General features: G+C 37.2%; 1 protein-coding gene across 1 annotated transcript in view; it reads right to left on the minus strand.

Moving 5' to 3' along the window:
* Positions 1-3,680, minus strand: part of LOC103739401 (zinc finger protein 678-like) — a 14,390-nt gene extending 10,710 nt beyond the window's left edge. The window contains exon 1 of the transcript XR_003850569.1: positions 3,558-3,680. The gene's annotated coding sequence lies outside the window, so the exon portion shown is untranslated. The remainder of the gene's footprint in view (positions 1-3,557) is intronic.
* Between the last annotated feature and the right edge of the window lie 5,781 nt (positions 3,681-9,461).

Consider the following 9,461-nt stretch of genomic DNA (forward strand, 5'->3'; position numbering starts at 1 on the left):
TGAAGAAAGGTGAAATCATGAAATTTTCAGGTAAATAGTTGGAACTAGAAACTGTTATACTAAGTGAAGTAACACAGACTCAGAAAAAAAAATCGACATATGTTCTCCCTCATATGTGGATCCTAGAACCGGACTCTGATAAATAAGTATGAAACCAGACATAACTCCAGGAACCAGGATAATGGAAAGGAAACAGGGAGGTAAAGGAAAAGAAAGAACCTGAAAGAGACGAACAGTAGGAAACAGGCATTAATAAGGGAGATATGGATAAAAATTGGGTTAGTTTAAGGGGAGGAGGGAAGGGTATACAAGGAACCTAGGGGATAAAGGGGAAGAAGGAGCTCAAGAGAGGTAGGAACATAGGAGAAGGGTATTATTAAGGGAGAAAGTGGGGAAATGGGGGCACCTTAATTGGGGAAACCATGTTGGAGGGGTTAGACAATTTGAGAGATAAATAATGCCTAGCCCGTTTTAAAAACCAGAGATAACCATATTACTTCAACAACCTACTGACAAGTTATACATACTAGATTAAGAAATATATGTCTAGGTATGGTTTATTGGAGAACAATTGGTCTTTGCCCAAGATTTATCTACATGACACATAGTAATTAAAAGTACCAGACTGGTGGACCTAATCTTCTTGGATATGTAACAGACATACTTTGAGGCCTATACTAATTTGGTTAGAGGGACATAAAGGAGAGTTTTTGCTCCTTGCCCTCCTACATTGACTAGTTCTAGGGGATTATGAGTATTTCCCAAAATGTCCCATAATTGTGGTAGGTTACCTGTCTTCTTGATCAAGGAGGCTGAGGAGACCCCACAAAGATCGACTTAAACCAGTGTCCAGTCTATAAAGGAGGGTCAACACAGAGGAATCATTTCCTCCAAGCTTCCAAATGAAGCCAACCATGGTCGAGCAGGACTTTGACTTATCTTCACATAGGCAGAACTGGTAAAAGAAAGGAGCCAAGGGCTCCTCCCAAGCCCATGTGACCCCTGAAGAACAGATCCTCAAATGACCTTAAAGAGTAAAAATAAATTGGTTTATCTGGGCCAACTCTATGGCCTTAAAAACCCAAAAGGAATGTATAACCAAAGATTAAAGGGGCCAATATAATTTTTTAAGAGTTGATGTGTATCGCTAAAGGCTACATAACAAGCAATAATGCCAGATAGGAGATACCTTCTTTTGAGTTGTTGGCCAGGGTGGCCAAAGGGACTCCCAGATAGTAACCCAGCATAGAACTGGGAAAATAAACAGCAGACCCCAATCTAAAGGAACATTGACAGCTGATTACTGCTAGATGAGGAACAGCTGACCTTGCTAAAACAAAGACCTCTAGATAGGCTGACTAGATTCACCAGATGGATAAGTAGTGGCGAATGGCTGGCAGTGCCAACAACACAGTGGACAGTAGTAGGGATAACAGAGTATAAGGACTCTAGTGGGGGAAGGGAGGCTATGGGAGGGTGCTGTCTGGGAACTGAGTGTATAGTTGAATAAGATGATTAGGGATGTTCTGTGTGATACACATACACACACAAAAATAAAAAAAAAATTTAAATTATTATATTTGAGGAGGAAGCATAAAAATTTATGTCATATTAATTAGTAGTGGTGATAAACATTACCATTGAAATCTACCCGATGACTTTATAGACATACACAGTCACCAAGGATCCAAGTGCAGCCAATTATGACTAGTAATAATCAGATACATACAGATTAGAGATGCACACACCAACATCTCAGTGTTAGTAGCAAAAACAATGAGTCTTTCTGTAAGAAACTGTATTTTAAGATGAAATGGAGATCTTCTTTAAAGGTTAAAACCTCATTCAATTTTATGTCTTACAGGGCTTATACAGCAAACCTAAAAATTTTATAGCCACTTTTGAAAGAGCTGTATGTTTGGTCTGGAAACTGTTATTGAGCATATTAAAGTTGTAATGATATGCTTCTTCTAAAAAAATAAAAAATAATATTAAAAAATGTAGGAAACAGCATATTTTAAAATGAAATGGAGATCTTCTTTAAAGGTTAAAACCTCATTCAATTTTATGTCTTACAGGGCTTATACAGCAAACCTAAAAATTTTATAGCCACTTTTGAAAGAGATGCATTTTAGCTCTGGAAATTGTTATTGAATATGTCAATGCTGTTGTAATGAAATGCTTTTTCTAATAATGTGGTTATTAAATAAATAATTTAAAAAGCTGTTTTAAATCTAAAAAAAAAAAAAAACCTGACCAAAGACTGGACAAGGGAACCAAAAAAGTGCTAGTAAAAACAAATTAATAAAAATACAGGTGAGAAGTTGTTAAAAAAGACTTCAGTGAAATACAAATTGCCATTAAAGAATAACAAACATGTTCAAAAAGCTAAAAGAAATGGATGTAGAAGAAATGCATGACTTCCTAAAGACATTTGACCTGTCAACATTAAATGCAAAAAAAGAAAATGAAGCAGCATTTCAATATCTCCAAGGAATGACAGCCGAAATCTAGATCGGATAATAACTGTTATCTCACAAATATTTTTTTTCATTTAATTAACACTATATTTGGAAAAGAAATAAAAAATACAGCTACATACAAAGTCAGGTATTACCCACATATTAATATTTATGTTTGAATTTGTATATTATATTTGTGAGCATTTAAATAGAGAATGACAGATAATGGCATGTGCTGTACATTTTTCCTACACTTTTTATTAGTTCCATGAGAATTTCAAATAATGTATTTTTATCAACTTGTCCTTCACACCAAGAAGTCCTTGCAAGTCCATCCCTTCATGACCTACCCAATATTTTGTTTTCTGATTTTTGCTTTTCATGTATTTTTTACTCAACTGTAAAATTTACACTGAACTGAACATAAACACTTGAATATGGGGCCATCCATAGAGAGAAGATGACAAGGGCCACACCCTTCATGAACACTGACCCAGCACCTATTAATTACCAATAGCTTCTGACCAAGGGGGGGTAATTTTGCCCAGCTCCCACTCTCTATTGTGGGATTAATGACATGTGCTACCACACCCAGTTTGTTGTTCGGTTTCTGGATGTTAGCCATCGTGAATCGATTAATAAATCACAAAATCATTTAAATTACATATCCCTTATGACTACTGATGTACAACATTTTTTTAAACTTTTTAAAAATTTTTACTTATTTTTTAAATTTTATGTGTATGTGTGTGTGTATTGTCTGCATGTAGGTAAGTGTACCCGTGTCATGCAATGCCTGCGGAGGTCAGCAGAGAATATCAGATCACCTGGGACTAGAGTTATGGACAGTTGTTAGCTGCCATGTGGGTGCTGAGATTCAAATCCTGATCTTCTGCAATGACATCTGGTGTTCTTAACCACTGAGCCATCTCTACAGCCCCTGATGTACAACATTTTAAAAGATGTTAGACATTTCTATTCCATCCTTGGAGAACTGCCTGCCCAGCTCCTTGTCCCATATTCAATGAGTTGTACATTTTTTGATGTTTAGTATTTTGAGTTAATCATACATTCTAGATACTAATTCTCTCTTACCAGCAGGATTTGATGACAAGATGCAGCTGCTGAAGATCTACACCTATGAGCTATAGAAGAAAAAAGGAGAAATCAAGCTGGTATTGACTTGAAAGCTTCATCTCTACTGACTATACTTCATAGTGCTTTGTATGCTCCCATAGGGAAAACTGATCATCAACTTTACCCAGATGTGAATACTGTGAGTTACAACAAAACTGGTCTGGCAAGGGATGTGCAACAATGACACAAATATTTTGGAAGTTAACAGTCACTTTCTAATTGGACTTAAGGTGTCCTTCATAAGGTAGAGCCCATATCTGGCATGAATATGAGGCTTAGGGGTCATAGGAGAGGGCCTAATACTATTATTCTGCTAAATATGTATAGTATTAAATTACATCCAATGGCACTGTTATACCAGTAGACTAATGCATCTTTCATTTGTCAGTAATGAAGCTTCTGCATGCAGAACATGGTGAATCATACAAAGACCCACAACTGACTAATGTGCAGATAATTACTTGCATACTACCTATCCCCAAGCAGACACATATATAAAAATGCTGCCTCTGAAGCCACAGGGATTTCTGCAGAATAGCAAAAAGAAAAATTTTAAGAGCCACTGATGGTGAAATAACAAAAATAGAGATTTATATATAATTGGAAAGTAACTCATGAAATCATAGCACTGGTGACAGCATGTACAAGTCCCACATAAGTTCAAGACAGGCAAAATCCCAGCATAGACATGGAGACGTTGGTCAAAAACACCAATAATACTTGAGGAAGTATTGGCCACCACAGGCTTCAGGGAAAGTGAGCAAGTTTCTCTTTAGTGGGAGGAATTCTTCATAGGTTGACCAAGATCCAGAAAATGTCTGCATATATATATCTGTACCCCATTTACTACTCCTATCCCATATATATATGGAGAGAAAAAGAGAGGGAGAGACAGGGAGAACATGAAATTGGGTAGGAGTAGTAAATGGGGTACAGATAAGAGAGAGTATCTAAATACAATCAGCCTATACTATATGAAATATTTTTAATTTAATAAAAATGAAAATAAATTGAACCCGCAGAATATTAAGCACATGAAAACAAAATTCACTATACTGTGAAAAGATACATTGGTTGCTTGAATGAAATATTTAAATGATTAATATGTTTTTTTTAATATTTTACTTTTTAAAAAAATTTTAAGTGTATGAGTGTATTGCCTGCATATATGTGAGTGCACCATTGTCGTGCAATGCCACGGTGGTCAGAAGAGAGCCTCAAATTCCCCTGGAACTGGAGTTAAGAACAGTTCATAGCCACCATGTGGGGGCTGGGAATCAAAGCCGAGTCATCTGCAAGAGCAGTCAGTGCTCTTAACCACTAAGCCATCTCTCCAGCCCCATGGTTACATTTTCTTACTGATTTTTTTTTGTATGTGTGTGTGAATTTCATAGAGAACATCCCAAACAATCTTATTCATCTTTATACCAATGTTCCAAATGGCACCTTCCCATAAGTCTTCACCCTCATTGGAGCCCATATACTCTATCATGCCTGTTACTGCCCATTGTGTTGTCAGTGCCCTCAGCCATTCCCCAGTGCAAGTCCATCCACTGAGCTTAGTCAGCCTATCTAGAGTCCCTTTTTTAGGAAGATCAGCTCTAGCAGCTGATCTAGCAGCAATCAGTTGCCAACAGTCCTTAGAGTGAGGTCTGTTGTTCATTTTCCCAGTTCTATGCTAGGTTACTATCTGTTCTTTGCTGGGACTTGTGTATGTTGACACCTGTGCCATAGAATCATATGAGCATGTTCCCAGGAGCTCCTAGGATGCTGTTTCCATATGGTCATGCCCATCCTCCCTGGTTCTTACAATCTCCCTGCTCCCTCTTCTGCAATGGTCTCTGAACCTTAGGTGGATGAAGTTTTATAAAGGGGCCCTGTTCAAGGACCATTATTTAGCAGACTCTTGATCTCTACACTTTGGCCATTTGTGACCATCTCTGTTCCTGGCCCTCTGCTGCATGAAGGAGCTTCATTATTGAGAACTGATTCCTTAGCTTCCTCTTCTTTATCCATGTTCTATGTTCCATGAGCCTTACGTGTACAGGTTGCATTGCAGATGTGTCCCTTAGGTCTGGGCAATTAATAGACAATGTCCATGTGTGACCGATTTTGGTACTTGGAATTCATCTCTCACTGCTGCAAAATGAGCTTCTTTGATGAGTGGTGACTGGGTATTTTTCTTTAAATATAAGGATACATATTTTGTACATATTAAGAAATCGCATTAGTCTAGCAATGTTAGAGTTTTCAGGTTTTCTCGAAGATCTATGACCATGCTGGCCATGTGTATTAGGTTATGTTACAAGACCACAGTTGAGTTTCTTCCCTTTGAGTGGGCTTTTAGTCAAATTAGGTAGTTGTTATATGCCTCCTAGAAAAAAGTGACACTTCTGTGCCAACAGAGTATGCTGTGCTGGCCATTGATATGGTTATTTGGTCTTGAAGCTGGTTCTGGATCATCTGTTGATGTGTTCCCTTTGCACTTTCATAGTGCTCTCCAAAACTATGAGAGCTCACCTTCAGGGGAAGTAGCTTCTAGGTCAGGTGCAGCTCTAATTCTCCAAATCCTGTGTTTGTTCTGTCATTGGCAATAGGGTCTTACCTTTAAGTTCTAGGAGTCCATCAAGGGCTGTGACAATAGCCTGAGTAATTTTGGAAGTCTCTTGGACTATGCTGGCCAAAACTCTAAGGAAGGTATTGCCTGTCTGGCACTGTTTCTTGTTATGTAGCCTTTAGCTATACACATGGATTCTTAAAGAAATATACTGATCAATTAGTCTTTGGTTATACTTTTCTTTTGGGTGTTTAAGACCATAGAGTTGACACAAATAAACCAATTTATTTTTACTCTTAAGGTCATTTGAGAATCTGTCCCACAGGGGTCACATGGGGTTGGGAGAAGACCCTGGCTCCTTACTTTTTCCAGTTATATATATGTGAAGATAAGTCAAAGGTCCTGCTCAACCATGGCTGCCTTCACTTGGAAGAATGGAGGAAATATTTCCTCTGTGTTGAGCCTCCTCTTTGTAGACTGGACAGTGGTTCAAGTCCACCTGGTAAGGTTTCCATGGCCTCCCTAAACAAGAAGACAGGTGACTCACCACAGTTACAGGACATTTTGAGAGATATTCCATAGTCCCCAGGAACTTAATCAACCATGAAGGACAAGGAGGAAAAACTGTCCTTTAAGTCCCTCTGACAATATTAGTATAGGACTCAAAGTATGGCTGTTAAATATCCAAGAAGGTTAGTTCCACCAGTTTGATACTCTTATTATGTGCTATGTACATAAAGCTCGAGCAAAAACCAAATGTTTTCAGACAAACCTTGACTAGACATATATTTTCTTCCTTGAACTAGTTGTATGTATAATTTGTCAGGAGGTTGTTGACTAATATGGTTCCCTCTGGCTTTTTAAAACTAGCTATGCATTATTTATCTCTCTCACCATCTAACACTTTCACCATGGTTTCCCCATTTAAAGTGCCCCCATTTTCCTCGTCTCTCTCATGAAAAACCCAAATGATATATCCCCACCAATATATCAACGATCCTGTAGAGGAATACATTGGGAAGCCCCTGGACATAACACAGGTCATGGAATTCAAAAGAACAATTATACACATGTTAAAAGGATTTAATGAATTTACAGAAAATAAAAAGAAATCAAAGAACTGAAAGAAGATAGGAATAAACTTCTGAATAAATTCAGAAAAGAGTTAGAAATATTGAAGAATACTAAGGCTGAAATGAAGAAGGAAGTGAAACACTCAATAAGCCAATTAGAAATGACAGGAGAAAGTCTCACCAATAGGATGAATTAAATGGAAAACAGAATATGAAGATTAGAAGATGAAGTGGATGAATTAGACCACTCCAGCTAAGATTATGAAAAATTTAAGAAAACACAAGAATGGAATACACAGGGATTGTGTGACACCATAAAAAGACCAAACTTACTCATTGTAGGCACAGAGGAAGAAGAAAAATCTCCGGATAATGGTATGGACCACACCTTTACAGGACTGTAGAAGAAAATTTCCCAAAATTAAAGAAAGACATGCAGATAAAAATACAAGAAGCACATAGAACACCAAATAGAACTCTTCATGGCACATCATAGTAGAAACACTAAATGTACAGAATGAAGAGAGAATCCTGAAAGTTGTAAAAGAAAAACAAGTCTCATATAAAGGGAAACCTATCAGAATTACAGCTGACTTTTCGATTCAAACTATGAAAGCCAGAAGAGACTGGACCAAAGTATTCCCAATTCTAAATGACCATGGATGCCGACCAAGATTACTTTACCAAGCCAAAATGTGTATTGTAGTCCAAGGGGAAAGAAGAGTCTTCCATGACCTAAATAGGCTGAAAGAATTCATGTCCACAAAACCAACCTCAGAGAGTTCTTGAAGCAATACAAAGAGCAGAAAGGAACTTATTGAAGGTATAATAGTGGAAACGTACACTTACACCAAGAATGCGAATAGAAAGCAAAACAAGAGGACTCAATACACATCTTTCATTAATAACTTTAAATATCAATGGACTGAACTCCCCAGTCAAATCACACAGACTAGTTGAATGGATAAAGAAACAAAACCAATCTTTGCTGTCTGCAAGAAGCCCATCTCACTTTCAAGGACAGGCACTACCTTAAGGTCGAAAAGATGGAGAAAAATATTCCAAGCAAATGGTGCTAAGCAAAAAGCAGGAATTGCAATTCTAATATTTGACAAAATGGATTTCAAACTAAAACTAATCAGAATACATAAAGAGGGCCACTTTATTCTGATCAAAGGAACACTTGACCAAGGAGATATTACAATCATAAACATATATTCATCAAACTCTGGGGAACCCAATTTCATAAAAACAGTACCACAGGACATTAAGATCCAGATTAATCTCACCTCATTAATAGTAGGGGACTTCAATATGTCATTGTCTCCAATAGATAGGTAAATAGGACAGAGAATTAAAAGAAAGGCATCTGAATTAAACAATAGCATACATGAAATGGACCTAACAGAAATCTACAGAATACTCCACGCAAGCACCAAAGACTATACTTTTCATTCAGTGCCCCATGGAACTTTCTACAAAATGGACCACATATGGGGGCAAAAACAAGCCTCAACAAATCAAAAAAAATAGAAATAATCCCATGTATTCTATCAGACTACAATGCAATAAAGCTTAAAATCAACACCGGGAAAAACTCTGGTAACTACATGAACACACGGAGATTAAGCAACACACTCCTGAATGATGAAAGGGTCAAAGAAGAAACTAAGAAAGAAATAAAAGTATTCCTGGAACTAAATGAAAAGGACAATATGATTCAACAAAACCTCTGGGACATGTTGAAACCAGTCCTTAGAGAGATGTTTATAGCTCTATGTGCCTACATTAAAAAATCAGAAAGAACACAAAGGAAGGACTTAACATTGTAACTCAAGACACTGAAAAGCAGCAACTATTGGGACCCAAACCCAGCAGAGAAGACATTTTAAAAATCAGAGCAGAAATTAATGAAATAGAAACAAAGAAAACAATACAAAGAATCAATGAATGCAAGAGCTGGATCTTTGAAAGGATAAACAAGTTTGACAGAACTTTAGTCCAGTTAACCAAAAGAAGAAAGAGTGCCTTCAAATAAACAAAATCAGAAATGAAAGGGGAAACATCACAACAGACACCAAAAAGATCCAGAACATTGTAAGGGAATACTTTAAAAGCATATATGTTACTAAATTTGAAAACTTAAAAGAAATGGACAGGTATCTAAAAGCACAGGAAGCACCAAAACTAAACCAAGAAGAGATCAACAGCTAAAACAGACCCATAACGCAA

Source organism: Nannospalax galili, unplaced genomic scaffold, assembly GCF_000622305.1.
Source record: "Nannospalax galili isolate Female #2095 unplaced genomic scaffold, S.galili_v1.0 scaffold1699, whole genome shotgun sequence".
In the NCBI taxonomy this organism is placed as follows: domain Eukaryota; kingdom Metazoa; phylum Chordata; class Mammalia; order Rodentia; family Spalacidae; genus Nannospalax; species Nannospalax galili.